Below are 20028 nucleotides of genomic sequence, written 5' to 3' on the forward strand. Positions count from 1 at the left end.
TGTCAGTGGTCAGCATATCAAATTGCAGACTCCCCCACAACGCTATGCTGAGAACCTAGAGCTGAGGGAGACAGCATGCCATCAAACAGGCTGAACTGGTACAGAGAGCAGGGACCAGAGCTATTTATCTTAAAATCTTATCTTTTCTATCTTAGAAAACATTCTCTGAGTCTTATCTACCAAAGCAGATTTTTTTTTTCCCCTCAGATTATACTCTGTCAGTTTTCTAGGTTTTTTCTTACTCCTAGAGAGCTTGCATTTTTCAAATCATAACATCTCCAGTACAGTGGCACTCAGAATACATCCCTTTGCTCTCTTACTGCTTTGCTTTAATTAGCAGTCTCTTTGTAAAATGGAAGGGTCCTTTCCTCAGCTGTCAGCAGGCTGAACTGGTACAGTCTAACACAGATTTCCCCTGCTTTTCCACAAGATACAGCCTGTGATACAGCTGAGCGGTTGCCTGCAAATGGCTATACCTCTCTGTTTTTTTTTTTTTTTTGAGATCTGATAGAAATCTCAGCTGGAAAGGATCCAGGAAGAACAAATGCTGCTGTACAGTCACATAAGACTGCACACTATACATGATATCTAAAGCACTAGCTGCTGGCCTAATATTATACTCCCAAAATCCAATGCTTTGCTTTCACAGTTTTGCAAGCAGAGCCCTCCCTCATCTCTGGAGCTGGATTCGTTGCTGCCTTGCCAGAGCCTCACTCAGTGTGACGATGTGTGCCCTGGGTGCAGGCACAGCCCTTCGATGAGTGCGGCAGCCAGGGAGGCTGCTCCTTCCCGGCCGGTGCCTTCGCACGCGCTCAGAGCAGAGGAGCCATTTCCCACAGAGATTTCCACGCTCCGTCCTATAAAAGGCTTATAAAATCTTGCCTGGCCCAAGAAGAAGAAGAAGAAAGAAAAGAAAAGAAAAAAAAAAGACCCTAATTATCTAGACATTTGGGTTAACTAATCCACGAGCTTGAATGAAAGGTTTATTACTTTTATGGCTGGCTTTTTATCTAGGGAAAAGGGAGTCAAAGCACACTGTGAGAAGCAGTTGTGGTCGCCTCATGGCGAAGGCACAAGAAAGATCGTCATGTGTCTTCTTTTCCATGTTGTCTCCGAGAAAGGTCAAATGTCACTATTTATTTTGAGACAAAAAACTTATGAGGAGGTGAATAAATGATTATGTTTCTTTCTTTCTCCTTGCTCTCATTTCCTGCCCTGGAAAGCAGTCGGATCAGCTGAGCCACAGCACACCCCGCACAGACACTACAACATTCATCTCAGCAGGGATGAGATGTTTATGCTAAAGCAGAAAATGTGCTATTTATTTAGCTCAGACACAGCCATATGACCTTCAGATGGCAATATCATGATAAGCTTTAACACAGGAACAGAAATGATCAGAGAGAGGTAAAAAGTCCAGAAAAGTTCTTGTAATGGAGGTCATTCCTTCAGTCGAAGTTTATTCACTATCCACAGTTTGCAGCTATAAAATAGTTCAGTTTCAAAATGTTTCAGATAGCTGTAGGCGGGATGCTTTCCAGCCAATATCTGATTAAATGGCATGGTACATTTTAAGAGAACTAAAGTCTGAGCTGTAACACAGAAAGTATAAAATCTTTGTTCTTTGTAAAAAAAAGGAATTAGTTAAATGGCTGTATTCTGTTCTGGCTATGCATTCTCAGGGTGCAGCTATGCATTCTCAGGGTGCAGCATGAGGGGCATCTGCAGGAGCTGAGCAGAACTCTTTTGATTTCAGGCTCTATGCAAATACAGGCAGGACACTGCTGTTTTGGCAACAGATAGTTCATAGCTGAAACGATAAAGAAAGCTTTCTTAATTAAGTGAAAATCGAGGAGAGCAACTGTGAGACCTCATGTTTGGTATACATATCCTCAGAAACTGCATCTTAAATTTCAGGAAAATGTACATAACTGTTATATATATGTGTGTGTGTGTGTGTGTATTTAGCCTAGTAGTTGAATGTCATAAACAGAAGGTGAATCTGACTTCACTCAGCTGAAGTCCTAAGAGACAAGGATGACGGATTTAAGTGAAACTTAAAAGTTATTGGGGCAGAAAGTGCTGCCTGCAGTACTCTGCGGGAGCCATCTCTCCTGAAAGACAGGTTGCCCTCTACGTGCAGCAGGAACTTCTGACTGCTCCCACCTTCAGGTCTGCAGCAAAGGGAGTGACAAAAGGCCTTGCTCGAGGTATCACCTGCACCCATGACTGGTGTTGCTTCCTTATTCTAAACCACCTGATTTCCAAGACAGCTGGATATTTAAAGCTTTTCTTAGCGCTCTTGATATTTGTTTTTCTCAATTGCCAAAAAGCCATGGTATCCTGTCCTTACGTGAAGTTGAGCGTGGCACAGCCTCAGAAGTGTGAAACAGCAGTACTGTGCAGGTGGCAGCCCTGGCCACAGCTACTCACTGCTTCACGGTTTCTGTCATCCAATAGACATGGCGATAGTAACGCCTGCCCGCTCCTACCGCGTGCAGCCTGCCAGCTGCAAGGCGTCAAAGAAAATAGTGTGTTTGCGTTTCTATCTGCTATCCTAAAGCAGCCCTACTGCAGCTATCAGATGTCTTATAGTAACGGGGAAAAAAGACAGCATTAAATAGTTAAAACCCAGCAAGATATTAATGCCTGAGCATCTTAAGGGGTCTTTTGCCTGCTTTATAGACTAGCAAATAATTTTATATAGCATAATACAGATGAAATGTAGCTGGGGTTAGGCTGATTACGGTTTAATTAAAGCTACAAGTGTGTGACATATTTCTGTGAATTAGAGAGCCTGACTTTATTGGACAAGCAGTGCTCTCAGCTGTGGTGCAGCAGCAGCAGCACTACCATTGTCACAAATTATGGACCTGGAGTTCTTGAAATCTGATTAGACTTGGCACTGGCTGCACAATCCATAACTGGGGCCAGTAATGAGAACCTCTATTCCTATCAGAAATTTATACCTTTCCTCTGCAATAGACAAGAGAGGGCAGAGGCTTCAAGAAATTAACTGAAAGCAGAACTGGAACTAATCTGTTTATCTAATTTTTACCAGATGTGCTAAGGTAATCTTGCAGAAGGAATCAAATGAAATTAGCACAAGCACCACTGCTTCACTGAACTTTGAGGAGCACTGAGCATAAAAGTAAGTGTTCAGAGATCAGAACAAAAGGGTAGTAGATTGTAAACCTCTTTTTCCTGTTATGAGCAGGACAATGAAGTGAGACTACCTAGTTTTTCCCAAATTGTTCTTTTTTATTTACCTTGCTGGGCAATCTTACAAGATCAGACCACATGTTCAGTGCTGTGCAGGGCAATTTGCTGAATGTATGATGTAGAATTATACATTTCAGAATATGAAATTATGTATGAAATAAAATATCATAGTCCACTGCACCGAGAAGAGAGGGAGTGCTGCATAGTCACTGGTAGTGGCATTGACAGATTGAAGAATCCAGTTCAGTGCAACTTGCATTGAGTTCTTCAGCTTCTGTAAATCATATGTAAAATCTTCTCTGACTAAACTCTCCTGGATTTTTTTTTTTTTAAGCAAAAGAATCCTAGCAAAGAGAATAGCTGATTGTCATATTTTTATTCTGAAGAAAAGTTTGCCTCCCCAGAACCTTTGCAAAGAATGTTAAATACCTTGTCCTGATGCTGTATTTGAACAACATGTTCTGATTACATATTACTCTCCAATATTAAATCAACACAATGATTTTCACTTTCCATGTCCTCTTCATTACCTTTTAGCCTTCCAGAAGTTTGTTGGCAAACTTCATATCCTCTCATGTCCTGCCAGAGTTAGGCCATACCTGTTGCTGTAGAATTGTAGAAGAAAAGAAAATGGACTATGAAATGCACTGTTGATGGGCAGGGTGGGGATGCTGTAGTCTGCAGAATCAACTTCCACAAAGCGGTTACGCTGGTCAAAGGATTTTATTTCATTCAAGCTATTAAAATTGAATGGTGAATAAGTGACTGAAAATCAAATATTCCCACTTGTGCAGGATTTGTTAATTATTCTGGAACTGGAAATACGTATTAGGAGTGGGTTTAGATTCATATCCCAAGTAATTTTAAATAAAAGGTGTAAGGAAAGGCAATTTGTTTTTTAAAAGTTCTTCCTTTTGCCTTTCTTATTCACATCATCACCTGTCACATCCTTCTGCCACCTTGCCAATACAAAATACTGCTGACAGAGGTGTACCAAACAAGAGTTCTAAATATGTCTAAAGACATAAGAAAATTTCTTTGCAAAAGATGCAAAAGGATTAGTCTGTAAAATGATTTGATAGATTGATCTATCAACATATTGATAGAATACTATTAAAGACTTGTGTCCATTTTGTCTGATACAGTAACATCCTTTTCCTCAACTTCATTCACACAAATTCCAATATTCTGTCATTATTTTTTTTTTTTTCCAGGTGGTAGGTAATGATTAAAACACACTATGGCACCTTAAAGTACAAGTATGTAATTTTTCTTGCAAGAAGTTTCCTGATTAGTATGTGTGGAAAAAAAAAAAAAAACAACAAATTAGATTCAGACCTGACTTGAAGCATGACGTTTTAGTTGCATAGGTAATTTTTAGGTTAATTTTTAGGCTAAACAAAAAAAAATAATTGGAAATTAAATATTGTTTGGGAATAATATTTGAAAGACAAATTAATAGGTAGTTCTAGCAGTAGGAGAAAAAGAAAATAAGATCATTAACATTATTGAATATTTTCTTGGCAGGTTAACAAATAATCCTGTTTTGGAAATGCTGACACCCTTAATTTATATATGTGATTTTATAAGTACTGTTTTTGGATTATCTTTCCTTTTCATTGAAAACCAGCCTTCACTACTTAGGAGAGGGAGAAGAAGAAGGGCTAAAAAAATAATAATGAAACCTTATTGTGGGCTGACATTAAATTTTTTCAAGTTTTCTTTTTCTTGAAAACTTGAATTGTTGATTTGACTAGGCTCGCCTTTACTTAACTGCACAAGATAAGTACACAGTACCATGCATTATATGGCCCTTTCCATAATACAATATCTTTTCAGTAATTCAGTTAATTGCTGAATGCAGTGAAGACACTTTGAACATATTAACTTGGTTTCCTACATTGATTATGGTGTCTTAGACATGGATATTACATACATAGCGCATTGGTGCAGTAGAATTAATGGATGGAATCTTTTCCCTCTGGAAGTGTAGCTAAATTAGAAATAGTAGTGCCTGGCTTTTGTATCAGATGTGGGAAGATAAATTAGCACTTTTCTAGCAGGAATAGCAACAACAAAAAAGACCTCCATCATTACAGAATATCAATTGCAGTGTATGGTATTTACAGATTATGTATCTTTTTACAGCAGGAGTTTCTGTTTGTGTGAGAAATAAAAAGAGCATCCTCAGAGCAATTTCAATCTTTATTTTGGCCTTGGAGCTTGTTACCTTCCCCATATTTTTTCTGCTGTGTGGTACTTAGAGCAATGGATCATCTAAAAATCTTAACTCAAAAGTATGAATGTATGATAATTATGAATGATGTTAAAAGCTGACTCAGCTTTCTTTTTAGCTATGCCAGAATACAGACAAAAAGAAATTGTGTTTGATTAAATGTTTTTTTTTTGTCTGTGAATCTACTGCACACAATGTTTGAGGTCACATTGACTATACAACATCAGATAAAAACAAATTTTCTTTAAGTTACTTTTTCCTACCTGTCATTTTTTATATTACAGAACAGTATTGCTTTTTTATATGAGATAAAAGTAGAGTAAATAAAAAGATATATTGGACTGTAGACACCATTTGGTCAGAGTTAACTGCAATAGTTGATTTTTTTAAGTGTGGACTAATTTTATTGCCAGTAATAACATTAGTGGTTATTCATGCTAAAATAAGGGCAATAAAAATCTAATGATCCAGGATGTATGATTGACAAAAAGATCACGAAGGAATTTCCCTCTTACTTACTTATATTTCACATTACATACATGATCAGATACACTATAGGATTTTGGAAGCTGTTTCTGAAATGCTCAGTCTGATTTGTTGCCAGAGGCAAGATGCCAGACTGGATGCATCAGGGATCTTGTCTGCTAAGAAATGTTTTGGTTTCTTTCAAGAGACTGTCCATATGCGCATTCATACCATAAGCATATAGCTGCTTCTCTGAGTTGAAGACTTCTCCATTTTAGCAGTATCCACAGTATCACTATCACGTTCTGTCCCTACCTGACATAAACTGACTGAGGCTGCCCCTGCTCACTCAGGACTAATTTGTGGATAGGTTCTGAACAGCCACCTTAGCAATTTAGCCTTCTCTTTCAATCTATTGTCTTCCTTTTGTGATTTATTTGTTTTATTTGCTTTCTTTTCTGAATGCAATTTAGTTCTTACATATTGAATTTACCTTGCCTTCTTTCTCTATACAACTGCAGGCAGGAATTTTCTTTGATATTTATTCTTACCTACTGTGTTGCATCTTCTTCACAGCTATGAGGAGACTTATCTTCCCTGAAGCAGTTATGGCCCTTTTTCCAACAGACATACAGTTGCTCTTTGAGTATAGGCCAGGCAGATGTGGTGCTCACAACCTCAGAAGTGCTTATTCCTCTCCATCACCTACAGTTTCAGCGCTGCAGGTGTCTAAATTTGGATGGGAAGAGACCCATCTGAGGTGTTTATTTGTCTACCTGGAGCCTCTGAAAAAGTCATGCTTTCAGCATGTCTATCATTTGCAAGACCTGATGACTTAGTTGGGATCTCAGGATTTCTTTCATGAGCCCTTAGAAGGCTAAGGCAGGGCTTTCCCAGGTTGGCTGTGATTTCTCTACCCAGACAAGATGGTTCTAACTGTTCTTTTAAAGTGTGGAAGTCCTGCACCCTGCCACATCTAGACCAAAGTATCCCATAACATACATTTTATGTGTCCTTGGCATGTGTCTTTTTAAAAAATGTCTCTACATGCATGTGTAGATGCTTGCGTTCATCTATCTCATTTCTTCAGGGTGTTCCTATCTGTTTCTGAGGTTTCACACTTTCAACTTTAAATTAAAAAACAAAGTGTAAGTATCCACAGATGGTAGGGAGCTGATTAAAAATGGAGAATGACATCCCATTTATCCTTCAGTATCTCAGAAGTCTTACTGGGAAAGTTGAAGGAGAAAGTGATACTTCAGCCAATGTTACTGCTGCTTCTGAAAGCAAGGGGCAAAGGCGGCAAGGCTGTGCCTCAATATTCTGTTGAATCCTGATTTCAATTTTGTCTGTCATAATACAGTTGCCATGTTTCTGTAACATTTGAATATGCTGCATATGTGTTTTTGTCCAGGAAATATGAGTTCCAGCACGTACGTTAAGTTCAGTTCATCTAGAAATGACACAATTCTACTTTTCTCCCCAGTTTTTTGTCTAGAAAAAAAGGACGTGTCAAGGGAAGCCTAGACATATGGTAACCCTAGCTCTTAGAGACATTGTATTCCAGTGAGACCAAGACTGGCTGTGTGTAGAGTTTTTTCACTCCTACTGTAAAATGATTGTTATTTTTTAGTCATTGATGTTAATAATCTAGTAATAATCTTTTGTGCATCACTCACTTTTATTTCTAGTTTTCTTTTTTTTTTTCTTTTAGTCAAATCCCTACCCAATTTTGAATAATGCATGAATTCCACAAATACTCATGGGTATTTCACTACATCTAGATGGATAGACTGGTTAAGTGTTTTGTTTTGGTTTTTTAATCACAGCCAATCTCAAAGGTGAAATGACCTCTTTAATTTGGAACAATTCATTATAAGTATTAAGGAGGAATGTTTATGTGGTTAAAGTAAATTAGTGAGAATTGGAAGCCTCTAGATAATCCTAATTTTCCTTTGGCCTTCCAAAATGCATTATCCAAGGATGCTTTCCAAAAATTCATTATGGTTTTAATCCAATCCAGTCCTACCAAAGCTGCACGTTTCTTCGATGAATTGTTTTTTCCATTAACTGACAAAGCAGAGTCATTCTTCAGCCAGTCATTGAAACCCTTTTCACAGAGTCAGAACATACTGTCAATATACATTTAATGTGGATCTGTAGGAACAGGATCCTGAAAAAATGTTATTGTGATGGCACTTTCTTTTTAAACAACTGCAGAGAAAGAAACACTTTGCGGTTCTACTTCTTTGTACATTTATGTAATAATCTAGTGGTCAGCTCAGTCTCCCATGGATTTGAAAAATCCAGGTTAAATTTTCTCTTCTGCATTTGAGAATTTACATCTTCTATATTCCAAATGATTGTGCATCTGCTAGAATATTCTACCTTGATATAAGAATATAAAGACATTTTAAATTTCCTACACTGTGCAGAAAATAATTCTGAAGTAATTAGGGCAGGAATAAAGTTGAAATAGGACACCCTAGTTGAATAATTAGAAGAATTTTCTTGGAAGAAAGAAAAAAATTCATCTTCCAGCTCCGTTAAAGCCAAGGTGAGGTTTCCTAAGGGCTCTTTAATATAAGATACATAAAGTATTTTGGAGTAGAGGCTGGCTTATAGGGTGCTTCTATCAGAACTTGCACTCCTTTATAAAAGGAAGTTACTACCAATATCCAGCACTATTTTTAGAGGAGCTAGCTCCCTGCCGTTTTTCGTAGCTCACTCAACATACTCCCAAACGCAATACAGGAAACCAGCACACTACTGCATGGTTCAGCAGTCCACTCAGAAGAGCCTAAAAAGTAACTAAACAGGATGTATTCCAGTATTAATTCAAGGCAACTTCCAAAAGATAGTGAAGGTAGTTTTCTCAGGCTCCCGCTGTAGCCAATAGCTGGAGATAGGTTCTTCCACAGCCTTTCAGATCAAGAGATTGACTTCAGTGTTCCTCTCATGAGGAATCTCTCTGCTTGTATAGACTACAGGGTGACCCTAACTTTCTTTGGCTAACATTTTCTTTTCATACTGTCTCTCAGCACTCTAGTCCTTTTGTCTAGTCCTGGACTTCTGCCTAGTTTTGCAGGGCTACCAATACGCAAAAGGTACTTCCTTACAGGAAAAGGCTATTCCAGAAGTAAAGAAGTAGAAATATCTTACTCAGTCCAGTTTTAGACCATTCATTCAGGCCATTATATCTCCTCACCATGCCAGCTTCTAACACGCCTTTGCTTAGCGAACATACTGCAGCTGCCTGTGTACATGAATCATTTACAAGCTGATTAGAAAGGGGTCTGGGGCAAGGCAAAGTATGCCCCAGTGAAAATAGAGATATTTTTTCCTGCACCACCCACACATTTGGAATGGGGATATAGGTCATTTTCTTATTTCACTCTCAGTCCAAAAATTTTAAAACACTTAATTACAATGTACTATATGTAACTAGGGAAATTAATCTAAACCAGAGAACTCTGATATGGCCAAGAACAGAAACAGGCCAGCTAAGCGTATGTAAAGAGTGCACTTATTTTATAGTGTTGCTTCTCAACCTGTGAGGCATGCCTTTCTCAGCGAGGTGGATGGAAATACAAATGAGGCATGTACTGTGATGAGGCACAAAGGAGATGCTAACTGGTTGTGAGTGAAGCATAGAATAAATTAGTTGTGAGGTACTGTTTGGCAGTGTTTAAATTCAAGTTGAGTGTTTTTTTTCATTCCACCGTGGTCCTACACACTAGAATTCTTTTCAGTAACTGCATAATAGTATTATTTTTTATTTTACTAAAAATATGATAGCTTTTGGAAGGTCTTTTTGCCTAATGGCATTCATTCAGACTTTGAGAAATGTTCTCCTTTGGGACTGTGCAGTGATTTCCATTAAAAAAAAATATTAAAGGCTCTTGTAGGTTTACCTATATTAGGTTGAGTGCACCTCATTTTCTCTAAACCTGGAAGCTATAATCACTCCCAGGTCAGTCTAACATATAGGTGGGAGACTGCCTTGAAATACTATGTGTTGTAGACACAAGCTATGAATGAACCCTCATTTGCAGAAATCAAATATGTTTGTCTTTGCCAATAAACAGGGGGGAGAAAAGAGGCAAAAGTTTATACCAAGTATAAACTCTTAAAAAACTTGCATCTAAGCACAGGTTTTAGGGTGTGGTTCATGTTGATCTGTTTCAAACATTCTTTAAAAAGATGGCTTGAATCTAAGTAATCAAAATGAAAAACTGGACTGCAGACCCAGATTTTAAATTGTTGAATTTGGATGCACACAGAGCTTAGGTTTTAATCTTGCTGTAAAGTTTACAACTGGATCAAAGCATAGAGTTTGGGGCAAGACGATTTCCTGTCCTAAATGTTTGGGGTTTTTTTTTATGAGCTGTAGTATCAGAAATAAATCTTAAAATGTAGTACAACTACATCCTACACTTCTCTGTTAGATTCCTGCTCCAACGTAAACAGATGCATTGTCTCCTTTCAGCCTTTATTTAAAGGTACAGTTTTCCTTATTGTTCCATCACATTTCTAGATGTCAACAAGGATCTTGGGAATAGTGCTGTACAAGACTCAAGTTTTTTGCATTGATATGAATTAGAGGTTACCTGCATTTTCACCTGTGCAAAGCAAATTTTCTTTTGATTAACTAAATCCCTTGAATGTCCTAACTAGCAGCAGTTCCCAAGAAGTAGGAAAGATGCAAAGATCAAGCTAACTAGTACAGACTAAGCACATTCGCATTTCTTTAGTGCTCTGAGTACCCTTCTTCATATGAAAATACAGAATATCAAATCTTCTCTATTATTGCTCTGTAATTGCTAGAAAATGCTGCAATAATTTGTGTGACTTTTCTTAGTTTTATAGCATTTATGAACTGTAAATATCTGCTATTTTCCAAGCAGTGATATCATCTAATGAAAGAAAGAGCACGCTAAAGCTACTTTAGCAATTGTGGGTGGTACGCTGTTCTTGTACAAAAAAAAAAAAAAAACTTGACCCCAAAATGGCTCAGTGAATCATAGTTCTGGAAAAATTCAGAGCTACACGAGTTTGCATTTCTTCTTCAATGCCAAATAGCAGGTATTGTAAATTTCCTTAAAGGCAAATCCTTTAGTTTCTGAAAGGCAAGTTCTACTTCCTTGTCTCATACTGCTGCACAATTTACCAAGTAGCTGCATTAAGGCCAAGGTGCAGTTTCACATTACAGTTGACAGGTTGTGCCACCAAGACAGCGTTCCCACTCCAAACCAAGGCCCTTGGCTGCATGCCCTCATACCAGCTCTGGTCCCAGCTGACCACACGGTGAGCTGACCCACCAAGCACAGTCAGCAGAAAATGATCCCACTCCCTTTCTTTCTTTTTTTTTTTTTTCTTTTAATTTTATTTTTTTAGTAGCTCTGTTAGGTTTAACCCTTGAAAATCATTCACCTGTTAATGCCAGGGAGGCAGAGGGATGGTTTTACCAGGAACATAGAAGCAGCAGTGTGAGAGGAGGCAGGATGTGTACCTCTTGGAAGGAGTGGAATTGCACCCTGAAAAGCAGAATAAAGAACTGCTCACCATAATGAATAACAAGATCTCTTACTTGTTTGGTTAATCTTAATGAAACAGGCTCATTTGTGAGCCCTTCACTGGTGCTATACTCAGGAATCCATACACTCTGAAAGGATACTCATATGGGCACAGTGCTTCCATATCGTTTCTGCAGAGGGACCCAACGTGAAGAACTGGCAAAGTGGGGCCCATTTGCAGACAATGCAGTTCCTGAAGCTCTCCAGCCGTGCTGCCTGTGTGCTATCAGCTGAAGGCAGCTCACTGCAGCCTGGGGATGTGCTGGCTATGTGCCTGCCCCCTGCTCAGCGAGGGGGCTGGGGCTGGGGCTGGGACCTGAAATGCCTGGCAGTTCCTGCAGACAGCAGTCACGTTGCCTGGATGGCAAACGGCAGAGCCTGCTGCTGAGATGCCGCCCCTCTTTTATTTAATAACAACTCTCTGTATGTCAGAGATGTGTTTTCATTATTTAACAGCTAAACAATCCCACAGTATATTAACATTCTTATTCTCAATTATTTGCAGAGTTCATCTCTCCTATTTTTAGTAGGAAGGAGGAGCTTGCATCCTTATTTACTAAGTGCTGCCATTTGAAAGAAGAATGAACACTGCTGAATATCGCTGCATGGTACTGTTGGGTTTAGTAAGCCCACATTATACTCCTTGTTGTTCTTTTCATTATTCTCCCTCATGTTGCTGAAGAGCTTGAAAGTCCCTGTAGAAGTGATACTAGACTATGCTGACTGCTATACAAACAAGACAGTCCCTGTTCATAAGGAATTCTGTTATTTCTTCTGTCTCTGCATGTTACAATTTATTCGCATGCCTACTAAGTTTCAAGTCAGTGACACTTCCACTCTTTATTAATATCTGAACTATTGCTTGAATATTTATTCAGAATTGGATTTAATTCTCTATGCAGAAGCTGCTTTTTTTGCAAATATTAAAGGTGATTTCATGTATTAATACAAAACTCTATAATGTGTATTCTTTATCCTGTTTGAGGAAGCGACTGGGCTACAGTAGTTAGAAAGCAGAAATAGTGTGGTATCAGAAAAAAAAAAGAAAAAAAATACTTATTTTGCAACATTTCTGATACAGACAAATCAGGAAGCACAGATGTTTCTAAAGAAAGCATGCTGTTGTTAGGCAATCTTTTGATTTGTTTCTTAAGCTTGTATCTACTCATTAACCCACAATTCTCACTAGAGAACAGATCAGAAAAGAAAGAAGTTTTCCTTAATTATTTTCTGTCTGTGAAAAAGCACAGAGAGACAGAAAAAATCCAAGAAAACAGAAGAGAGAACGAGTAACAAAGCAAGTAAAAAATGTTTCCATAAGGCCTATATATATGATAAATATTAATTATTAATGACCGTAATATGTATTTTCTAGGCACAGCATTCTCTGATAAGTCCTAGTTTATACTTGGATGTATTGTATTTTAAGAAATCATCTGCATGTGAAACATAGATGAAAGTCAGTGGGAAACCTCTTCCCGTGTAATTTTTAAAGTACTTTTTATAGGACTGATTTAAGTTCTGTAGATCTCCGTGATTTTTTTCTCTGTTAACTTCACAACGTCAAAACATTTATAGCATGTATTTTAAAGGGTGTTATACCCATCCAATAATCACTAAAATTTTCTTTCAAAGTATCCTTGTAGTAACCATTTTTCACACTTTTTCAGAAATGTGTAAATCAGTCTAAAAGAATTATTGTTTGTATAACTGCTTCTCCTTCACACTATATTCCACACCGACATTTTGTCCTCAGTGTTAGTCACATTTATTTTCAAGAATGCCACAGAAACCACAACTTTCAATTGCATTTACTTTCAGACATGTAAAAGAAACACATGTTAAAGCAATTAATAGAATTATTACTTTCAGAGTTCCCTGAAAGTTAGTTCCTGCAGTTTCTCAGTGCAAGAGCCTAGGCTGACCAAAACAATGAGCACAAATCTAGCTGCTCACTTCAAACTCTTGAGAAAGTACTGTGAATATGTCATAGAACAAGTGGTACATTTTTCCACAGTAATTATTTTCATCCTTCCTCTCCATCTCTTTTTTTTATTCGAAGCATGGTTTCTGTCTAAGCACTTCAATTCAAAGCTCTCTGATATCAAAAGACCTCCAGTTGACTTAACAGAGCTCTGAATGGGCCTGGGCTGCTGTAAGGTGGGAGCTAATGAAAACTGTGGTTTGCTCTCCCCTCGTGCTCTCTCAATAAAGTTTGCCAAGCTGCATAAAAAGCAGCGACTCTTTTTGCACAAGGAAGCAAGTCTGTGCGGAGTGCCACTACCAGAATTATCTACCAAAGTTCAGGGCAAGCTGGCCAGCGCGGAGACAGGATTTACCTCCTAGTGTGTGATGAGAGATGAGAATTCAATGCTTTGCTTTGCTTTGCTTTTTCTGCTTTCCTTGTGTTAAAAAAAAAAAAAAAAAAAAAAAAAAGTAAGTTCAAGGCTTTTCACTGAATGAGTTGTATTGTGAATGCATCTTGGGGGATGAGGGGGGAGAGAGGAACTAGTTGTAAGTACATTCAGTTTTACATCCTTGAAGTAAGAAAGGAGTAGTGAGAAGGAATATCAAGCACTAGTTTCTCATATTAAAATACAAGATTACTTTTCAGTAAAAAGATCATATTTCAGTCATATGATCTTTCCTTCTTTGGAGCATGTTTAAAATACATTTTTTCCTTGAAATGGTACATCTACTCCTTGAAGAAGAATACTTAGTTACTACACTCAGATGTTTTCATATATGAAGGAGGCCACCAGAACATCCTGGGTCTTGTGCGTTCTAAAATAGTCTTCAAAGGAAAATTATTTTTTTTTCATGTCATACTAGAAAATGGTCATTTCCTTGTTATAATAGTAAATGCACTTCCTTTTATTCACACAGAGTCCAAAAGGGGTCAATTATTTTCTGTGACTCTGGAGAGCCTCTCTAAATAGAAGCTGACACAAATTTGTGCCTTTTAAGAATTAGTAGAACCAGTCATCAAATATCTGTGTACTAAAAGTTTGCAACAGCACGTGAAATGAAGAATGTGTGAGACAGATGTCTGCCTCGACCACAGAGGACACAATGACCACAGCACTCAGGTGAGTGACTGCTGTGCAGTCAAGGAGTGATCTGTCGCAAGCGAGAAGTTGAGTGCCATCTACGTCTGACCCTGCCATGCATTTTCTTTAGAGTGTTGACATGTCATTTAATGTCCCTACTGTTCAGTTGCTTTTACTTGAGATACATTGCCTTGGCATCTGAGACATGGCTACCTAAGACATGCCAGACAGAAATGAATGTGCATACTTGGATTGCACAGGTACAGCAAACCTAACATGTCCAGGTAGAGCTGGACCTATCTGATCCAGATAGGAGGGGAACAACACATGTGATGTTTTGAAGAAGCAATGGCATCTCGTGTGGGTGCTGTACAGTTACCCAGGGATACGTACAGCCTCTCTGATACTTTCCTTACAGCAAGTGCAGTACTTCTTGAGGAGCCCTGTTCCTTGCTCCCACTCTGGCAGCAAGTTTGCAGTGGGGACATCTGTCATTTCCCGCTCCCTGGCATCTTCTGCTGGACTGGACAAGCCAAAGTCATGGACAAATATTCAAGAATATCAAATACCATCCAGATAATGTTCTGTAATGGAAATGGAGGACATATCTGGGAAAATTAAGATTATGAGGATAATCTTAACCTTAGAGGAATTCACCAGGGACATCAATGGTATCTTGCACCAGGCAAATGAATGCAAGACAGGTAGAAGTAAACAATCTAGAATCAGGTGGATGATGTCAACAGAGATTCTCACTATTTTTAAAGCTGTGAAAATAACTTCTGAATTTTTCTGCACTTATTCAGACAAATGATGTATCAGCTAGGTTTTTTTTCTTTCCTAGCTACGAATTCATATATTAAAATTCCCCCATGACCACTAAAATATTGGCGCATCAAGCTTTTAAAGAGGTGTTCCCCATCCCATGGAAGATTTTTTTGTTTTTAATTGAAAGAAAAATAAACTTTCCAAAGTACATCTGTATGTAATATTCTTGATTAAAAGTAACTGAGAGAAAGCATCTGCTACATTCTTTCAAATCCAGGACATGTAAAGAAAAAAAAAAAAAAACTATTAGAAGAGTTATGTTTCCTTATTTTCTTATCTTCCAGAATAGAAGGAATTTTTAATTCTGCCCACAATCAGCATACAAAATAATATTTATACTTGAAAGTATGATCACAGGAAAAGTTACTCAAGAATAAACACTGTTTCGTGGGTGAGAGAAATTAGGATGTTTTGTTTCTATCAAAGATACCAGAACAACCATCTGTATGTAGGTTATGCCACCTGTAAGCTAGTGTCATTGTCTACTTTTCTGTGCTTGTGCCATTGATTTTTTTTCTTGGTAAAGATGCCATCATATTCCTCAGTTTTTCCAAGCCAGTGGGAAAATGTTCCATGTGCTTTGATGCTGAGTACTTAAAGTATTGAAAAAAAAAATTTAAAAATTATGAAAATCCAAGATGATATTGGAGGACAAGTGCTAGTGTCTTTTCTCAGCCAATTCAAGGTGTTTTATCTACTCTCATTTCTGCTACCATTTTCACAGACTCGTAGAATGGTTGAGGCTGGAAGACACAAAAGCAATCAAATCCAACAGGTCATAAGGTAGAAGTGTGAGCCTGTTTCTGGTCTGGCCAAGCACATACTGGTAAATTCTCTCATGCAAGAAGAGTTGTGTCCTGCCTTGTTCACTGCCTTCGTATCTTCCTTGGAAACTAAATAAGTAGCAGTGTGCCTTCTGCCGGAAGAATATTTTTTTTATTTAATGCCAAGCCAGAGAAGCATTTCAGCACCTGTTCATGTTTCTTCTTTTCCCTTTCTTGACTCATTCAAATGACATGAAATAAATTGCATTTATTTTAAATTACAAGCTAGTTTATAATCATAGAATAGTTTGGATTGGAAGGGACTATTAAAGGTCATCTAGTCCAACTCCCCTGCAAGGAGCAGGAACATCTCCAATCAGGTCAGGTTGCTCAGACCTCCATCCAACCTAGCCTTGGATGTTTCCAGGGATGGGGCATCTACTACCTCTCCGGGCAACCTGTTCCAGTGTTCCACTACCCTCGTTGTAATTTTTTTTTTCTTATATCCAATCTGAATCTGCTTCCTTATATTTTAAAACCATTATCCCTTGTCTTCTCACAACAGGCCCTGCTAAACAGTTTCTCCCCATCTTTCCTGTAAACCCCTTGACCTGCTGGCCACACTCCTCTTGATGCAGCCCAGGATTTGGTTGGCCTTCTGGGCCGCAAGGGCGCATTGTCTGCTCATGTTGAGCTTCTCATCCACCAGCACTCCTAAGTCCTCCTCAGGGCTGCTCTCAATCCATTCTCCGCCCACCTGTATTTGTGCCTGGGATTGCCATGACCCAGGTGCAGGACTTTGCACTTGGCCTTGTTGAACTTTGTGAGGTTGGCACAGGCCAACCTCTCCAGCCTGTCAAGGTCTCTCTGGATGGCATCCCTTCCCTCCAGCATATCGACCGCACCAGACAGCTTGGTGTCATTGGTGGACTTGTTGAGGGTGCACGCTATCCTACTGTCCACGTAATCGACAAAGATGTTAAACAGGCCTAGTCCATATAGTGACCCCTGAGGAACATCACTGATCACTGGTCTCCACTTGGAAATCGAACTGTTGACCACAACTCTTTGAGCGTGGCCATCCAGCCAATTCCACCAAGTGGTCTGTCCATCAAATCCGTGTCTCTCCAGTGGAGAGACAAGGATGTCATGTGGGACAGTGTCAAATGCTTTGCACAGGTCCAAGTGGATGGCGTCAGTTGGTCGTCCCTTGTCCACTGATGCTGCAACCCTGTCATAGAAGGCCACCAAATTGATCAGGCATGATCTGCCCTTAGTGAAGCCATGCTGGCTGTCACCAATCCCCACCTTATTTTCATGTGCCTTAGCATTGTTCCCAGGAGAATCTGCTCCATGACCTTGCCAGGCACATAGTTGAGACTGACTGGCTTATAGTTCACTGGGTCTTTTTTAAAGACCCTTTTCCTTTTTTAAAAATGAGGGTTATGTTTCCCCTTTTCCAGTCAGTGGGAACCTCACCAGACTACCACAGCTTCTCAACTATAATGGACAGTGGCTTGGCAACTTCATTTGCTAGTTCCCTCAGGACCCGCAGATGCATCTCATCAGGCCCCATGGACTTGCGCTCCTTCAGGTTCCTTAGATGTTCCTGAATCTGCTCTTCTGCTCAGTGGGCAGTTCTTCATTCTCCCAGTCCCTGCTTATACCTTCTGAGACTTGGTCAATGTGGCTAGAGCACTCGCTGGTGAAGACTGAGGCAAAAAAGTCATTGAGTACCTCAGTCTTCTCCATGTCCTGGGTAATCAGGTCTCCTGTTTCCTTCCAGAGAGGATCCACATTCTCCCTAGTCTTCCTTTTGTCCCCAGCTAACCTAAAAAAATCTTTTCTTGTTGCCCTTGACATCTCTGGACAGATTTAATTCTATCAGAGCTTTAGTCTTCCTTACCCGATGCCTGGCCACTCAGACAACGTCTGTGATGTTCCCAGGCTACCTGCCCTTGCTTCCACCCTCTGTAGGCTTCCTTTTTGTATTTTTTTTTCATAGAATCATGGAAGTATTACGGTTGGAAAAGACCTCTAAGATCATCAAGTCCAACTGTCAACCCAACACTACCATGCCTACTAAGCGATGTCCCGAAGTGCCATGTCTACATGGTTTTTTAACACCTTCAGGGATGGTGAGTCCACCACTTCCCTGGGCAGTCTGTTCCAATGCCTGACCACTCTTTCAGCAAAGAAATTTTTCCTAATAGCCAATGTAAACCTTCCCTGAAGGTTGGTCCAGGATCTCCTTGTTCATCCATGCAGTCTGCCTGTCATTTTTGCCCCACTTCCTCTTTGTTGGGATAAACACCTATGAAAACTTATTAAAATATGAGAAAAATAACAACTATACTTTCCATTATAACCATCATCTCCATTCAATGCAGGTACTGCAAATATGCATTATCATCAGGTAGAAAGTAATTACCTGAAGCTAGGTGCACTATTTGAGGGGAGATCACAGGCAGGTGGTGACATGGTGGAATTCCCTTTTCTATACTCTGGACTAAAGTCAGCAGCAGCAAGAAGCTGCAAAATGTTCCCACCTCAGTGTGTCAGAGTCTGCACTCGTTACCTCCCTAGTAATGTCCCAGGACTTGGAGTGGAAGGGAAGGGAATTTGGGAAGATCCCACAGGGTAACACCGTTGTGCTCTCAGACTGTGGTTTAAGTCCCCACTGTTTTCTCAGGGGCTCCAGTAAGTTGCTGTCAGGGCTTCTGGTGTGTTTGTGTGTTTGTCATTCCTCTGATTTTGCAGATGAGGAGCTTCAGAACTGAGAAATGGAATGAAATGATCAAAGCAATTAAGGAATTGGTGCCAGACTCAAAAACTAAATCCAGATGAGCCCACAAGGCAATAAATCACAAATGACTTTGGCATGTAAAGGTCCTTCTTTTTTAAATGCTGAAAATGCACTTGCCATGGTCCAAGAAGAAGACGAGCCTTGATTCATTTGTAATCAAAGCCATAGTACATAGGACGTGCTGGAATCAGAACACCGGGTACAAGAAAATGTTTGGAAAATCTCTGATTTCCCAGGAATTTATCTAATGACTGCCAGGATTTCATGTCATTGCTAAACTGTCTACTGATGATAATTTTCCCCCACCTTTTTTTTCCAGCAAGGTCAATCAGGTCTAATTTGTTTATTTGTACAAATAAAACACTATGGAGCTCAAGACAGTACAGCTCACAGATTGAAAACAGAAGATTAATTGATCATTCTCAGGTTTTCTGTAGTGCACTGGGTGGTTCTTTCTTTACTCCCTTCCATCCCCCTCCTCCTTTTCCCTCACTGCTGATGTTAATCAGAGAGAAAGGAAGTGACTGTTTTCCGTAGAGAATGTTGATATTTGGTGAAAAAATAAGGGGTGGGGGAGTGAAAGGTGCACAGAAAACAAAACCTAAAAAAGAGTTTACTGATAAATTCCTTTTTATCTTTGCCAAATGCTGCTCAAGTGTGGGAATGGATGGAGCTGGCAGTCACTTTCACTAAGCCGGAAATACCATCTTTAATAAATTCAGTTAAAGGACTGGATGGACACATAAATCTCTTTGTATGTGTGTGACAGCAGTAGTGTAATGTCACAGATCTCAGAGCATTTAGTAGAGATCTGAGGTCAGCCTGTTTGCTGTCTTTTCCTTGTGCCTTTCTGACACTCAACATAACGCTGAAATATTTATACTTAAATGAGTATTGCTAATGCAGGATATTGAGGTCATCGGCATGAGAACACAATGACAATAGTCTGTGTAAAAAATTATACAAGCTTCTCCAATATGCTATATTTAATTGCACTGAGACTCCCTTTGCCTTCATTCCACCTCCCAAAGCCAAGATTGTACTTCGTTATGTGTAATCCACCCTTTAAGTGCCAAGTACC

General features: G+C 39.2%; 1 long non-coding RNA gene across 3 annotated transcripts in view; it reads right to left on the minus strand.

The window, feature by feature from the left end:
* Window positions 1–20028, minus strand: part of LOC147601244 (uncharacterized) — a 216510-nt gene that overhangs the window by 146390 nt on the left and 50092 nt on the right. For 2 of the 3 annotated variants that reach the window (XR_015258280.1, XR_015258278.1), the window contains exon 2: window positions 3753–3827. This is a non-coding gene — a long non-coding RNA (uncharacterized LOC147601244). Of the gene's footprint in view, window positions 1–3752; window positions 3828–11356; window positions 11463–20028 lie in introns of those variants that run through there. The other variant, XR_015258279.1, reaches the window with a different exon arrangement.

Source organism: Chlamydotis macqueenii, chromosome 3 (genome assembly GCF_036417535.1).
Source record: "Chlamydotis macqueenii isolate bChlMac1 chromosome 3, bChlMac1.mat, whole genome shotgun sequence".
In the NCBI taxonomy this organism is placed as follows: domain Eukaryota; kingdom Metazoa; phylum Chordata; class Aves; order Otidiformes; family Otididae; genus Chlamydotis; species Chlamydotis macqueenii.